Source organism: Hoplias malabaricus, chromosome 10 (assembly GCF_029633855.1).
Source record: "Hoplias malabaricus isolate fHopMal1 chromosome 10, fHopMal1.hap1, whole genome shotgun sequence".
In the NCBI taxonomy this organism is placed as follows: domain Eukaryota; kingdom Metazoa; phylum Chordata; class Actinopteri; order Characiformes; family Erythrinidae; genus Hoplias; species Hoplias malabaricus.
The window spans coordinates 23048621-23061394 of record NC_089809.1 but is presented as its reverse complement, the minus strand read 5'-3'; the positions used below and the strand labels follow the sequence as shown (position 1 = coordinate 23061394).

The following is a 12774-nucleotide window of genomic DNA, read 5'->3' as shown; positions in this document are numbered from 1 at the left end:
AGTGGCATTCTGATTGGCTGTCTGTGGCTCTGCATATATGCACTTCTGTGTATCAGTTTGGACAGGTTCTGGTACAGGTCCAATGTGAAAGAAAGCCTTGACACATCATGCCAAAATAGCAGACTAGTGATTGGTCCTTTTGCATGTCAGTCGAATTTCTCTTCCTGCAGTAGTAAGCTGTTCTTGGCCACGTTTAATGGCTATAGGTAAGAGAAAATCCCTAAAGAGTTAATGTTTTATGTACTCACTTTCTCCAGTTATGAGATTTTTTACTTATAAAAGGCTAAAACATCAATTTGCATACCTACTTATTAAAAAAAAGAATCACATACAGACACAAAAATGAACAACTGGAGCACTTCTAATTGTAAGCAATGTTCTGCAACACTATTTAAGATATGGTTATCTTCTGCCATTATCTATGTTTAATCTTGTTTAAGTCATTGCTGTTTCCTCTGCACTACTTTTACAACACTCTGTGGCCACTGTGGACTGGGCAGGAACGCCACACACCATGTTTGACAACGGGTTAAAGCTTCTGCAAAATGGCTTTAAAAACCACTGGAAGCCAGTCACTGTGTCCAAGAGCAGGATGGAAATGAGGGTTGAGGTCTGTAACTTGTCCAAAGTGAAGTCCAGGACACACACTCATTCTCTCTGACATTACCCTTTCTTCGAACTCTGCATACATTGTTTTTTACACTCAAATGCTTATTTTCAGGTTGTTTTTCTTGGCTCTTCAGCTAGAAAAAGATCAGTCCGGGATTTACCGTGTTACAGTGTTAATGTTGAAACCAATTACAGTAAAAGTTAGTCCAGTTTCCAGACTGGGTATAAAATGAATGCTAAATGTTAAATTGTTTTTAGCTTTGTGATAAACAATTCTTTTTTTTTTTTTTACTTCATCAATGGCTCGGTCCCCTGTTAAGCTCACAACTACAAATGAGGACAGTTGTTGTTTCCACATGATCCCAAGCTTTAAAAAAAAAATCTCAATTCCACAAAAAAAGAAAAAAACAAAACAACAACAAACAGCAAAACACTGAGACCTCATTAGCTCTGAAAGATCTGCGAGTGTGTATACATATGCATGCAGAAATCCCAAACACATCAGGGACAAGCTAGCAGACAAGGCTGTTTTCCTAAGCCACTAGTGTTGGCTGTAGCAGCAGGTTAATCTGTTTTCCCCACCCAGAGAGGGGAGGCCAGGCTTGAAGGCCAAGGCCCACTGCTTGTGCTGCTGTGCCAGAGCTGGCTGCCCCGGTGTCAGGCCTGGGTTATGGATGATGTGGAGGCTCCACATGTGACAGGTAATAATTCACTCCCCAGGGGTACAGAGCCCGTCGCTGGACATGGTCAGCCAGGCAAGAACAAGCAGCACTCTTACCTCTAGCCCCATCACCCACTACCTTACCCCCAAACCCTCGCACTGCCTCAATTTCCTTCTCTGGGTGCATCTGCCAGCTATTGGCTGCCCTGTCACCATGGGCAACAACAAGCACTGTGAAATATGAGGGAGTATTAAGAAGTACTACAAGCCTTCTACTTTCTAATTGAACGTGATCTATTGTTCCTCAATGTCAAAACAAAAGCATTGGTGGTGCTCACCCTTCTGCCTTTGTCTTCTTGGGCCCTGCCTGAGAGTGCATCAGTTCTTATCCAGAACACATTTGAAAGTCAATCTGTCATAAAAACTGCTACAGCGGGGCAAATGAGGTTCAAATGTAAATGCCTCGATCTACGGTCTGATGGAAAAACCAAAAAGACCAAAAAGAGACTGAATGGTGGATGGCTTAGATCTGTACTCGTAGCACCAAGCCTATTTCAGCACTCATTACCCAAAGAGCCATTAGGAAGACACAGTCATCCGCAACACACTGCTAGCGTAACATCATTTAGGACAAAACTACAGCAACGGAAATTGGAAATAAAATTACACCCCAGGCTATATGCATCATTACCCACCCTAGCAAAAAATGTTGGTGCTGTTGGGCTCAATGGGAGCAGAGGTAGGTTTACAGTTAAAGAGAAGAGAAACAGCCTCTTGCCCTTTTGAAAACCTGGCCGTTACAGCTCTTGAGACACAAAATGACACATTTAGCTGTAATTTAGTTCTAATGAAGGACCTAGAAGACATGCAATATAATACAAAAGGATTCTTCTGCTCAAAAAGTGTCTAATATTTTATCACAAACCTTTGGAAAAGGAGCTCAAACTACTTTCTTTTCAAGCTGACTAAGGGCAGCTGTGTCTGAGGACCTGCAGACCCTCAACGCTTTTGAAAGGATGCCTGTGAACAGAAGAACTCCCTAGGGCTCAGATCGAACTTGCGCCTCGCCGTGTGCCAGCTGTGGCTGTGAAAGCCAGGGGAAAATGTACCTGGCAGCAGGGACGACCCAGGGCCAAAAGCTGGACGCAAGGGGACGCTCTATCTCCTTTGTGGAGAAACAAGGTGACCAAACGGATGTCTACAGAGTTCCATAGTGGTTAAGCAGTCAGCTCATTCCTCCCCAAGCCTGTACAGACTGATAGTGATGCTGTGTGGATGCAGTCACAATTACGTAGGAAGCTTGTGCACATTTCACTTTGACATCCTAATATTTATGCCGTGCACTACAAGGAATGATCTTAAGAGATTGGGAATGTGATTAAACTGCAGCGTCCCTAAATACTGTGCATTACTATAAAACATGAGAGGAAATATCTAGTAAGATTTCTGTGCAGTGTACAGTTGTTAAAGGCCAGTTTTATGAAGGTGAAATAGATATACCTCATATGCAATACATCATTGTGAAAACCAAATGACAATAGTTAAATAAACAACATCCATCATCCCTTTAAATCCATATAGAATAATAATAATTCTGTCTCCTTCCTGGTTAGACTTGAGGCGTTTAAGGATAGAAAATGTTATTAAAGAGAAAATGTCATGCTCTGACTGCTTCATAGTTCTGAAGTCCATTAAGGTTCTTCTCGCAACAGAATTAATGGTTGAATCTTTTTAAGAGCACTTATATGGCAATTATGGGCTGAAGTACAATCACTCAAAACTGTTATCAGACATGAAAAGCAAAAAGATCTGCAGAAAGGTCTGATAATTCAGCCACGTTCTTCTGCAGGCACAATGGAAAAATGATTCACTCCAAGCTCAAGAAAGTGCATTTACTACAGCCAAGCAACTTGGCCTGAGGGCTACTGATATTGATGTGGCTGTTGCTCAGCAGGGATCACAAATCTGGGTTAATGATCTCCGTATGCGCCCCATGAGAAGAGCCCTCCAAAATATCTGAAAAGCTTTCAACATCAACAACAAGCCAGAAGAACAAGAGCAACAACACTGTTTTTGTGGACAGACTGCTGACCCGGAGAGTGACCACTTCACACTAAGCCATGTGTTTTCCTGCAGACAGAGGTGGCCAGGATGTGCAACACCCTCTACAGGCCACTCAAAGTTAGAGAGAAGGATGCTGAAACACAGGAAAACAGTTGAGAGAATTCAGACACAAAAGTGCTATGTTGTTGAGGCCTGGAAGATAATTCGATCCAGAGATGAAATGATAAACAAAAAACAGGGGCGATTGAGCACTGTGCATATACAGTCAGACAGCTGTAGTCTGTGAGCCTAATTTGCCTTATTTATTTTTCAATTTGCACTGATTCCAAACCCTCTGCATGGACCCTTATATTTTAGGTGCTGACCATGCATAATCCTGCACATATTCTCTCACAAAGTGCACATATATGAACCTGAAGACCACTGATGTGTTGTTTTTTTTTAAAAAAAAGAAAACACTGCCATTGTCTGTACCTTTAAAAAAAAATGACCAATACAACATCCTTTTTCTCTGACTGTAGAGTGCTGTCCAGTCCACTGGGTGAGCCTGGAGCTGCCCACTGACGGCTGTCACTCACTCCAACGGTCCTTGGCGTGTCTCACACGAATAAACTTCCACTGTCGGAGAATACACACACTCTCCCCACTTGGTTCCTATTGAATATAAAAGCCCACTGCTCCACTGCAGCAGGAGTAACAGCTTCTCCGCAAAGGCAAAAACAGCCCCGAGCCCCGCACGGTTAACGGTGTGAGTGTGTGTAATGCAGACGACCGCTCCTGAGGACTTCAAGATAAGGAAAAGACAAAGGAAAAAGCAGTGCTACCCACGGGCGGGACTTTAAACGCGCTTACACCGGTGAAGGCAATGCTACACGGGCTTATTTTTGCTTTGTGTCTCGAGAACAGCGGCAGCGGCAACAACAGCAACACGTTCATAAAGAAGAGCGAGAGGCATTAAATCTGTTCCGTTCAGAATTCAGCCCCAAACAAATCTCTGCAGAGACCTCCTCTCAGGCGTGCGCTCAACTCAAGTCCACACAGAGAGGGGAAAACTTCCAGCAGCGCGGAGGGGGTAGAAAAACAACCCACTTACCTTTGTGTGCCTTAAATTCTCTTCCTTTGTGCGAGGGCTGAGCGCAGCTGATTCCTCTGAGCCACGGAGCCCGCGAAACGGAGCCGCCACGAAGAGAGAGGCGGAAAGATAAGGTTTGATAATGGTCTCCCCTGTGCTCGGAGACGTTTCCTCCGGTTGGTGTAGAGAGACAGGGGGGGGAAAGGGAGACCGAGAGGGGGGGCAGTGGTGGAGCCCTCAGTACAGTGAAGTCCACACGCCTCCAAACACAGCGGCACTGCACTAGCACTACAACAGCGGCGAGCGCGAGCCAGGCGCGGACACGACACGCCCACCGCCGCCCAACTGACGCCACGAGCAGCCAATCAGAGCGCGGGAAAGTCGCTCATCTGTTTCTCTTTAAAAGTTTCCACTCGAAACACGGACAAACATGATTCACCTCAGTAGTACCTCACCGCGTCTAACGGTTCAGTATGAGCGAAGGAGGCAAGGGAAGGGAGGAGGGAACTGGTACAAACGATATAAACAGTCTCCGAATCAGCGTGTGACAATATTCAAATGTAGCACACCACCTTCAAAAACCCGGCTCAGTGTTACTACAACAGAGGTGGAACCTGTTCTTCAATCGGGTCCCCCTCAAAGCAGATATAATTTGGATGTTTGACCATTCTCAGAGCTGAAGTCACACAAATGTGTTGGTTGTGTTAATGCGTTGCCGTGATACAAATGGATTAGACACAACAATGTTGCTGGAGGTTTTAAACATCAATCATTGGACTCTATAGATATTAACCACACCTACCTCATTGGTCCACATTATGTAAAATCAGAAGACAGTAGCTCATGTGTTGGTCACCCTCCCATCCCTCATCCGTGGACACAAGATGCTGTTGGCTGGATTTTTTTTTTTCAGTGGAATATTAGATGGATTTTCCAGCTCTGGAAACAGGTTTAAAATATCCAGCAGCACTGATGTGCCTGATCAACTTGTATCAGCACAACCCAAACACCACCAAAGCAGTGTCACTGCAGCACTGACAATGATGCATCAGTCAATAATACCTGCTCTGTTGTCATATGGAGGTCCTTTGCCTGTTCATTGAAGAACCGGGAAAAATGCAGCCAAAAAAGATTGCAGAGCAACAGATGGATTATATTCTGTAACCGTGGAACTACAAAGTGCATCTGTAATTGGAGCTGATCAAATGGACAAAGAATGTTGAAACCAGGAAGGCATTTTAATGCAAGGTTGCACCAGTCTATCACAGTGCATCACACACTCCTGAAGTCACTCACACCTGTGGCTACTTTTCTAACAGCCAATTCACCTACCCTCGCGTAGGACTGTGGGAGGAAACCCATACAGACACAGGGAGAACAAAGCAAGTTTCTTACAGATTCAGAAGGTAGTATATGTGAAATGTTGAGATTTGATAGTAAATGAACTGGCTTCTTTTGTGCTGTAGACATTGCAACCTGTTTTTATCACACCACTAAGGTGCCAGGGATTTCACATTAAACCATTTTGATCTGTCATTTAATTTTTTGCTGATATTTTGAAATCCACTTAACTCATTTATACTTGAAGTCCATTTAACTAATTTATTGTCTAATCCCTATTAAACTGTATTAGCGAAAGTAATGAATTAACTGTAAATAATTAATAACTGTAAATTTATTTTGTTAAACATTTGAGTTTTTCATATTTTAAATAAATTATTATATGTTTATTAATATACTGATGGATTTGGAGAAACAACTAATCATTGATAACTAAGTTTGACATGCCATTTATCTGTATTTTTTATGGACTTCTGTTTATAAGATGGCCATTTGTAATACATGTGCCCAGTCACTCTGTATCGGAATTAATTTGAGCTCTTAAGATCCAAGATTTTCAATAAACCATCACTAGATCCAGTCTAATTTAGTTCAAGATATAGGTGAGCTACAGAGTCACTGTAAACAAGAGGTGTCCAAACACATCTACATCTACAAGGGGGACCAACAAAATAAGTGTGTCTAACAGAGTGGACAGTGAGTGGACAGTGTTTAAAAAGTCCAGCAGCAATGCTGTGTCTGATCCATGCATACAAACACCCACAGATCCTGACAATTGAAGAACAGGGTGGAATGGGGATCATTTATGCAGAGAAAATGGTGGACTACTGTCTGTAATTGACCGCGACCCTGAAATGGAGAAGCGGAAAAGAAAATGTATGTATGTATGTATGTGTGTAATTGTAAAACTACAAAGTGCTCCTGTATGGTCAGTGGAGCTGATAAAATGGACCATGAATGCAGATACAAGGTAGGTGTTCCTAATCCAGCGATTGTTCGTCAAAGAGAGTAGTTCATCTGTTGCTGCACACTGTGTTGGTCGTGCTCTAGTTCTTCATCAGTAGTCACTGGACACTGCCCACAGAACGCTGGTGACGGGACATTTTTAGTTATTCTCAGTCCAGCAGTTACAATAAGGTGTTAAAAACTCTAGTATCACTGCTGTGTCTGATCTAATTTTACCACTGCAAAACACACTAACACATTACCACCATGTCAGAGTCACTGCAGCATTGAGAATGATCTACAACCTGAAGGGGTTTGCAATTCTTATAGGCCACACAGTGAACAGCCGTGACAGGACAAAACAATAAAGGAAAAAACCCCAGCTAATTTCAGCCAAACCTGAGTGATACTGTGGGAGCAGTAAATCAACAAAACCTCTAGACAAAAGGCTGCCTGGCCCAGCCTTAGAAAATCAGCCACTCAAGAAAGAAATTTGCATATTATCATGTGCAGCAGCCTCATCATTAGCTCACTGAGTTGTGATTGAGTAAACACCTGGGAAAAGGCTGTTGTAATTCCCTTTGTAGGTTAAAAGAAAAGAGAACGATGTAAGAAATTTCACTCTATCAGTCCATTTGGCTACATCTGGGCCCTATTTTTCCATGAGCAGCTAACACACCGAGCAGTGTTATGTAAGACAGGGTAAGTGCATCCACAGAAATGTTATTTTCTTAAAAATGTGCCGGCTGCCCAGAAAAGCTAAGTGATGGATTAACACAGAAGAAACACAGTTCCAGTTTGTTAGGGTGTTAGTGCACATGTATACCCAAGCTTTGCTTTCTGCTCATCTTTTTCATGGTCAATAGAGCAACAGTAAGCTTTTTGATTGGTCTGGACTATTTACTGATAGACTTATCGAAGTAATTCTCCTTGGCAGTTTAATTTTTGTTGGGAGCCCAGTCTTTGCGGTGAACCCGCAGGGAAGAGAAAAGCTCCAAGTGTATCCACAGCAGGCTTTGCCTGTGGTTCGCCCAATGAGCCTTTGCCAGTAGCCACTTCAATTCAGGGTTTGGCAGTGCATTCACCAACATAACTGCCTTAATCTCAAATGAACACTTTCCCCTTTCTCCCAAAAGGGTGCCAGTAACTCACAGCCAAAAATAAAGGGCAGTCAATGCAGGTCAAATGTTAGGTCTTTTCCCCAGTAGAGCTCACATTATTGAGAGGCACTGTCCATTTCATTAATAGAACCTGCACTCAGAGCTGGATGGAGAAGCCTAAGTTTTACAGTCAGATAAAATATATTGTCGCTTATGACTCAAGTAAAAGTACAACCTGAGCAGAAGTGGCAGATCAGAAAATAACAGCTACAACTGCTTAGAACATCCAGCACCTATCAGCACAGGAGGTGAATTTATGGCTCTATTATTCTGTATTTTTTTTAATTAAGTGTAGGTTTAGCATTTTATTTCAGATCAAATGTCAGTGATGTGACTGCCAGAAATGCTAGCATTTCTATTGGTCCATTCATGAAATTTTCACACAATGTGAAGAACGGTTGCTGTGTTCAAATGATGTAGTAAACTAAAAAGCCAATATATGCAAATACAGACTTTTCTTTGAATGGCGACAGTATAATAGGTATCCAAGTGTTTTAAAGAGTTTTTGAAACGTATTGTAATTCAAAGTTATCATAAAATGACACTAAAGCAGGGGAATGTTTGAATTGTGAATTAAATTGTTACATAAAAAGTACTTTAAAACTCATTTAAACACCTAATATTTGAGAATAAAATAAACTTTATTTACTCACTGCATTTAAATAGAAGAAACAATATTTAAAAAAAAAATCTATAAATATGTGTGTGTGTGTGTGTGTGTGTGTGTGTGTGTGTGTGTGTGTATATAATGCAGAACTATTTGCTATGTAACTATGCACTTATTTGCTACCCACCTCTGACTGTTCCCTGAGAGAAACTCTTACCTTTGCAACATTTCAGAATCAAGCAAAATGGACACCCATGTGAACAGAAAACAGCCAGTGTACTTAAAGTCAGTCAGATTCCCATAAACACAATGAATGTGACCTCTAGTTGTTGTTTACATGCACACAGTACACATGCAGCATTAGAGGAAATTGATAGAGACACAGGACCATGTGATAACAATGAGTGGATTCACACAGTCTCCATGTTCAGTGAATAGCTGGGAATGGCTAGAAGACTCTGTCACCTGAGGCCTCATTACTGGGAAAACACATCCAGCGCCTAGAACCCATAACCTCACCCAGAGGGGATTATTTGGAGAATATGTAGGAGATTTCAGAAAATAAAAGCCTAGTTCCTGCCATAGCCATGCAGAGTATATATATCCTAAATACAATATTTATAGTTCAAGCCAGATGGACTGAAACCTGAAACGGCAGTGATGATGCAGTGATTGATTAATCAGAATCTCAGCTAGATTATACTGGGGGTCCTATCTCACTTACTGCAATCTTAATTAATCAGCATATGCCTGTAGAAATATGGCTGAATCCTAATGTAACATAGCCCTCTTTTAAGGTCAATACAATAAAAGGCTTGCATTGTTCACACTAACATCAGCTCTTGTGCACACAATTAGAGTGGGGATGCATGACTGCTATCAGCCGAGATCAAGATCAAATCAGCAGATTCTATATAATCTTCATAGAAAAGCATGAAATGAAACAGTATACACTGGAGCAGACACATTTTAAAGAGAACATATAAAACTTGTTTTTCACAAGTTAACACAGTACCCTGGGGTCTTAGTGAAACTTCTGTGACATCCTTTGGTCAAAGCACCACAAGAATAAAACAGCACAGCACCGTCCTCCCCCTGTCTGAAAAGCCTTGTTCAGAACGTGAGGAAAAACAGCAGGATTAAAAGGTGTAAAATCTGGGGGGTTTGCATTTTAAAATAACTGTAAAAAAGCTAAATTCAGCTTTGCGTAGTCACATTTTTTACATTGGAAAAGAAATATCAGATAAGTAGATAACATCAGCTACATTCAGTGACTTATCATTGTATCAAATTGAAACCACAAATGGCAACCCGTGGGAGCGTTGCATCTGGAGAGGCGGGGGAAGGGACAGAAAACTCTCTCCAATATTTTGAATTTGGAGTGCAGTACCCATTTTTAATGCTTGCTCTCAGTATTACAGATTGCTCCTTTAAATGAGAAAGTGTCCCAGCTCAGTTCAGAATGAGTGAGAATAACCTGAATATAGTTTTTTTTTCCAAAGAACATATTTTCTTTTTTTTTTTTTGATTAACAAAAAAAATTGCATCTGAAGTGACAAGTACTTTGCTAAATGGAGTGTTGCTATGTGCCTGGAAATGCAATTGACATTTCTCAAAGCAAATAAAGCTAATTAGCATCACTTAATTGGAGCACTGATGCACTCTTGTACATTAGAAAGAGTGTACAGAATGTACAATATTTAGGAGAGACAATAATAACAAGATCCAATCTGCTAAACGCTTCTCTGGTTTATTCCAAGATCATCTCACTTAGGGTTCACGCGGCACACACTCATCAGACACACGGCTCTGAGTGCATTACCTTCAGTAAATCATGTAGCTGGAGATCAGGGAGTTAAATTGAAATGAATTAAGACTAAAATAACACATTTTATGTACTCATTTATCTGGCTTGGAAATCTTAAACAGATTGAAGCTTATCTAACAAATCCACTCTTAATGTGTAGCAGTGGAACAGTAGATCATTAGAAATTGAATCCAAATCAACTCTGAGAATCTGTAGGAGACTCTTTCTACACCACGGGGCAAAGTGTCCCATGATTTGAAGCCATGGGAATGATCTCAAAATAAAAATAAACCACAGAGGGTTTCGGTTCATTTATTCAAACAGTGCATCACAGCAGTGACTGTAATCACTTTCACAGGTTTGTAAATGTCCATATGATTGGTTGGTCAAATGTAATTATTTCAAACATAAATATAATTGTATTTCACTAATAACCTTGATTCTTGGCTTTGGAGTTATCCAAACATGCAATGACCTGAACAGCAAAGTCTTTCTGAATGAGTTCTTAAATGGACAACTCAGAAGTCTTCAGATGTGAGTAACTTCTGAAATAACGTTACAGTCAATGGTGTGCAATTTTACTGATATATTCCAGCTTTACAGTCTATGCTTCACACTCCAGTGTTTGCATCTTGTTTGCCACCGCAAGAGCAGAATTCAAATAATAGTTTTCAGTTTTTGGGGACATGGGGATTTAGTGACCTCTGTGGTGAGATTTGCAATTGCACTGAGCATGAGGATATTTTTAAATAAATGTATTAATGTGGTCTCCTTTCAGAGCGGATGAGTCTGATGAATAATCAGAGTGGAGAATTCACACAGAGCTGTGTCAGTAGCTGAAGGAAATGTAGATAATTATATACTGTTGTCATTATTATCAGCAGTATAACGGTATTCAGGTTCTAAATAATTAAAAAATAGTCAAATATTGTAACTGTCTATAGAAAAAAACAGGTATATCCACAATACAGACTTTTTAGTCGAAGGTAAAAGGGTTGTTGACATTGAATGCAGGTGAATGCAAAAATGAAACTGCCATGTGAAAATGCATTCCATGTTTTTGAATTTATTTTGTCCATTTTAAATAAATATTGTCACAATGTAGAGAGCAATTATGTCCATATGCATAGAAAATACACAGAAAACCTAAAACAGGAAAATGAGGAGAGTCACAAGGCTTTCTTTGTTGAGCAGTGACATGGAAATAAAGAGTTGTGATCGTAGATACCCAATACGACCATAAGGAATATAGGTCAGATATCTCTAATTTCACAAAAAGGTCATCACCATTATTATCATCTGTAAAATAATCATATGTTTATAATCAGATTACGTATTTCACCCCAGGCAAACAATTATTTTTACCTTCTCAGCAAGAAAAGCATCTAACATCACAGCGTCACACTGATTGTTTCAGGTCACAGAACTCTCTCAACTTTCAAGTCAAATCCAATGTTAATTCTGGTGTTATCAAGAAATAATTGTGTCTCACAAGCTCTCTTCAGTTCTAAATTCTGCTTTTATTTGTTTGGTTTGACAATGGCTGATCGAGTAGCTGAAGTGTGCCATTCTGATCCCGTACATAAACTAACTGGAATGGAGGTATTTCATGCTCTCTAACACTTCTTGATATTAACATTAATTTCATTCAGAATAAAATGTTTGTTTAATGGAAAGAGGAAGACGAGAGCAGTGACCTGTTTTTACTCTGTGAGCTCATCTGAGTGTTCATTTAAGCACGTAGAGATTCTGTTTGAAAGCACTGTTGATTTTCAGTGATGATAGTGAAAGTGTGACTCTTTGAGGACGTGCACTCGGCTGAACTCAAGAACTATTTCTAAATCTTCCTTATCTTCAGGCCAAGAACAGACTGAGCAAAAAAATCATGTCGAGAATCAGAAAGACCATTGGAAAATAATGTGGAGATGATTCATTCTTGATCTTGAGATTGACCTCTAGACCAAGACACAACTAATACACTACAATCAGAAACATCCCTGAACAGAGTAATCTCTTAAAACTTTTGGGAGTAGAAATATTGAGTCTACAACTCTGAGATGTGCACACATAAACCGTCAAATGGTTCACTGCTCCAACTCTGTGTTTTTCCCTAAAGAGAGATCGATAGGGTGAGGGTTTACAAATTAGAAATTCATAATTACCATGGAAGATTAAAGAACTATTTTTCTTTTTGGATCTCCTTGGTTATTGAACTTCAATACTCTCATTAAGCAAACATTTTACCTTGGAAATGGCTAGAATACACTTCAGAGGCTCTTGATGAAACAACAAGCACGGCTTCAAGGCTTACAGGCTATTTTTATTTCATCCACTAGTGCTGTACATCAGGAGAATGAGGGATGTAGGACACAGTGGTTGAGGGAGGCTAAGTGAGTGTACCCAAACCGTTAATACTGCAGGCAGTGTGATAAGTGTAGAAGCAGTGCTGTCCTCTAGAGTGATCAAGACACTAGTCTGGACAATGACCTGCATTCACTCATTCAGTTC

General features: G+C 40.6%; 1 protein-coding gene across 5 annotated transcripts in view; it reads right to left on the bottom strand.

Annotated features, from left to right (window-relative positions):
• Positions 1-12774, bottom strand: part of sema6cb (semaphorin 6Cb) — a 193992-nt gene that overhangs the window by 137565 nt on the left and 43653 nt on the right. For 4 of the 5 annotated variants that reach the window (XM_066682486.1, XM_066682490.1, XM_066682488.1 and 1 more), the window contains exon 1: positions 4428-4618. The exons of the other annotated variant lie outside the window; for it this stretch is intronic. The gene's annotated coding sequence lies outside the window, so the exon portion shown is untranslated. Of the gene's footprint in view, positions 1-4427; positions 4619-12774 lie in introns of those variants that run through there. 5 annotated transcript variants of the gene reach the window in all.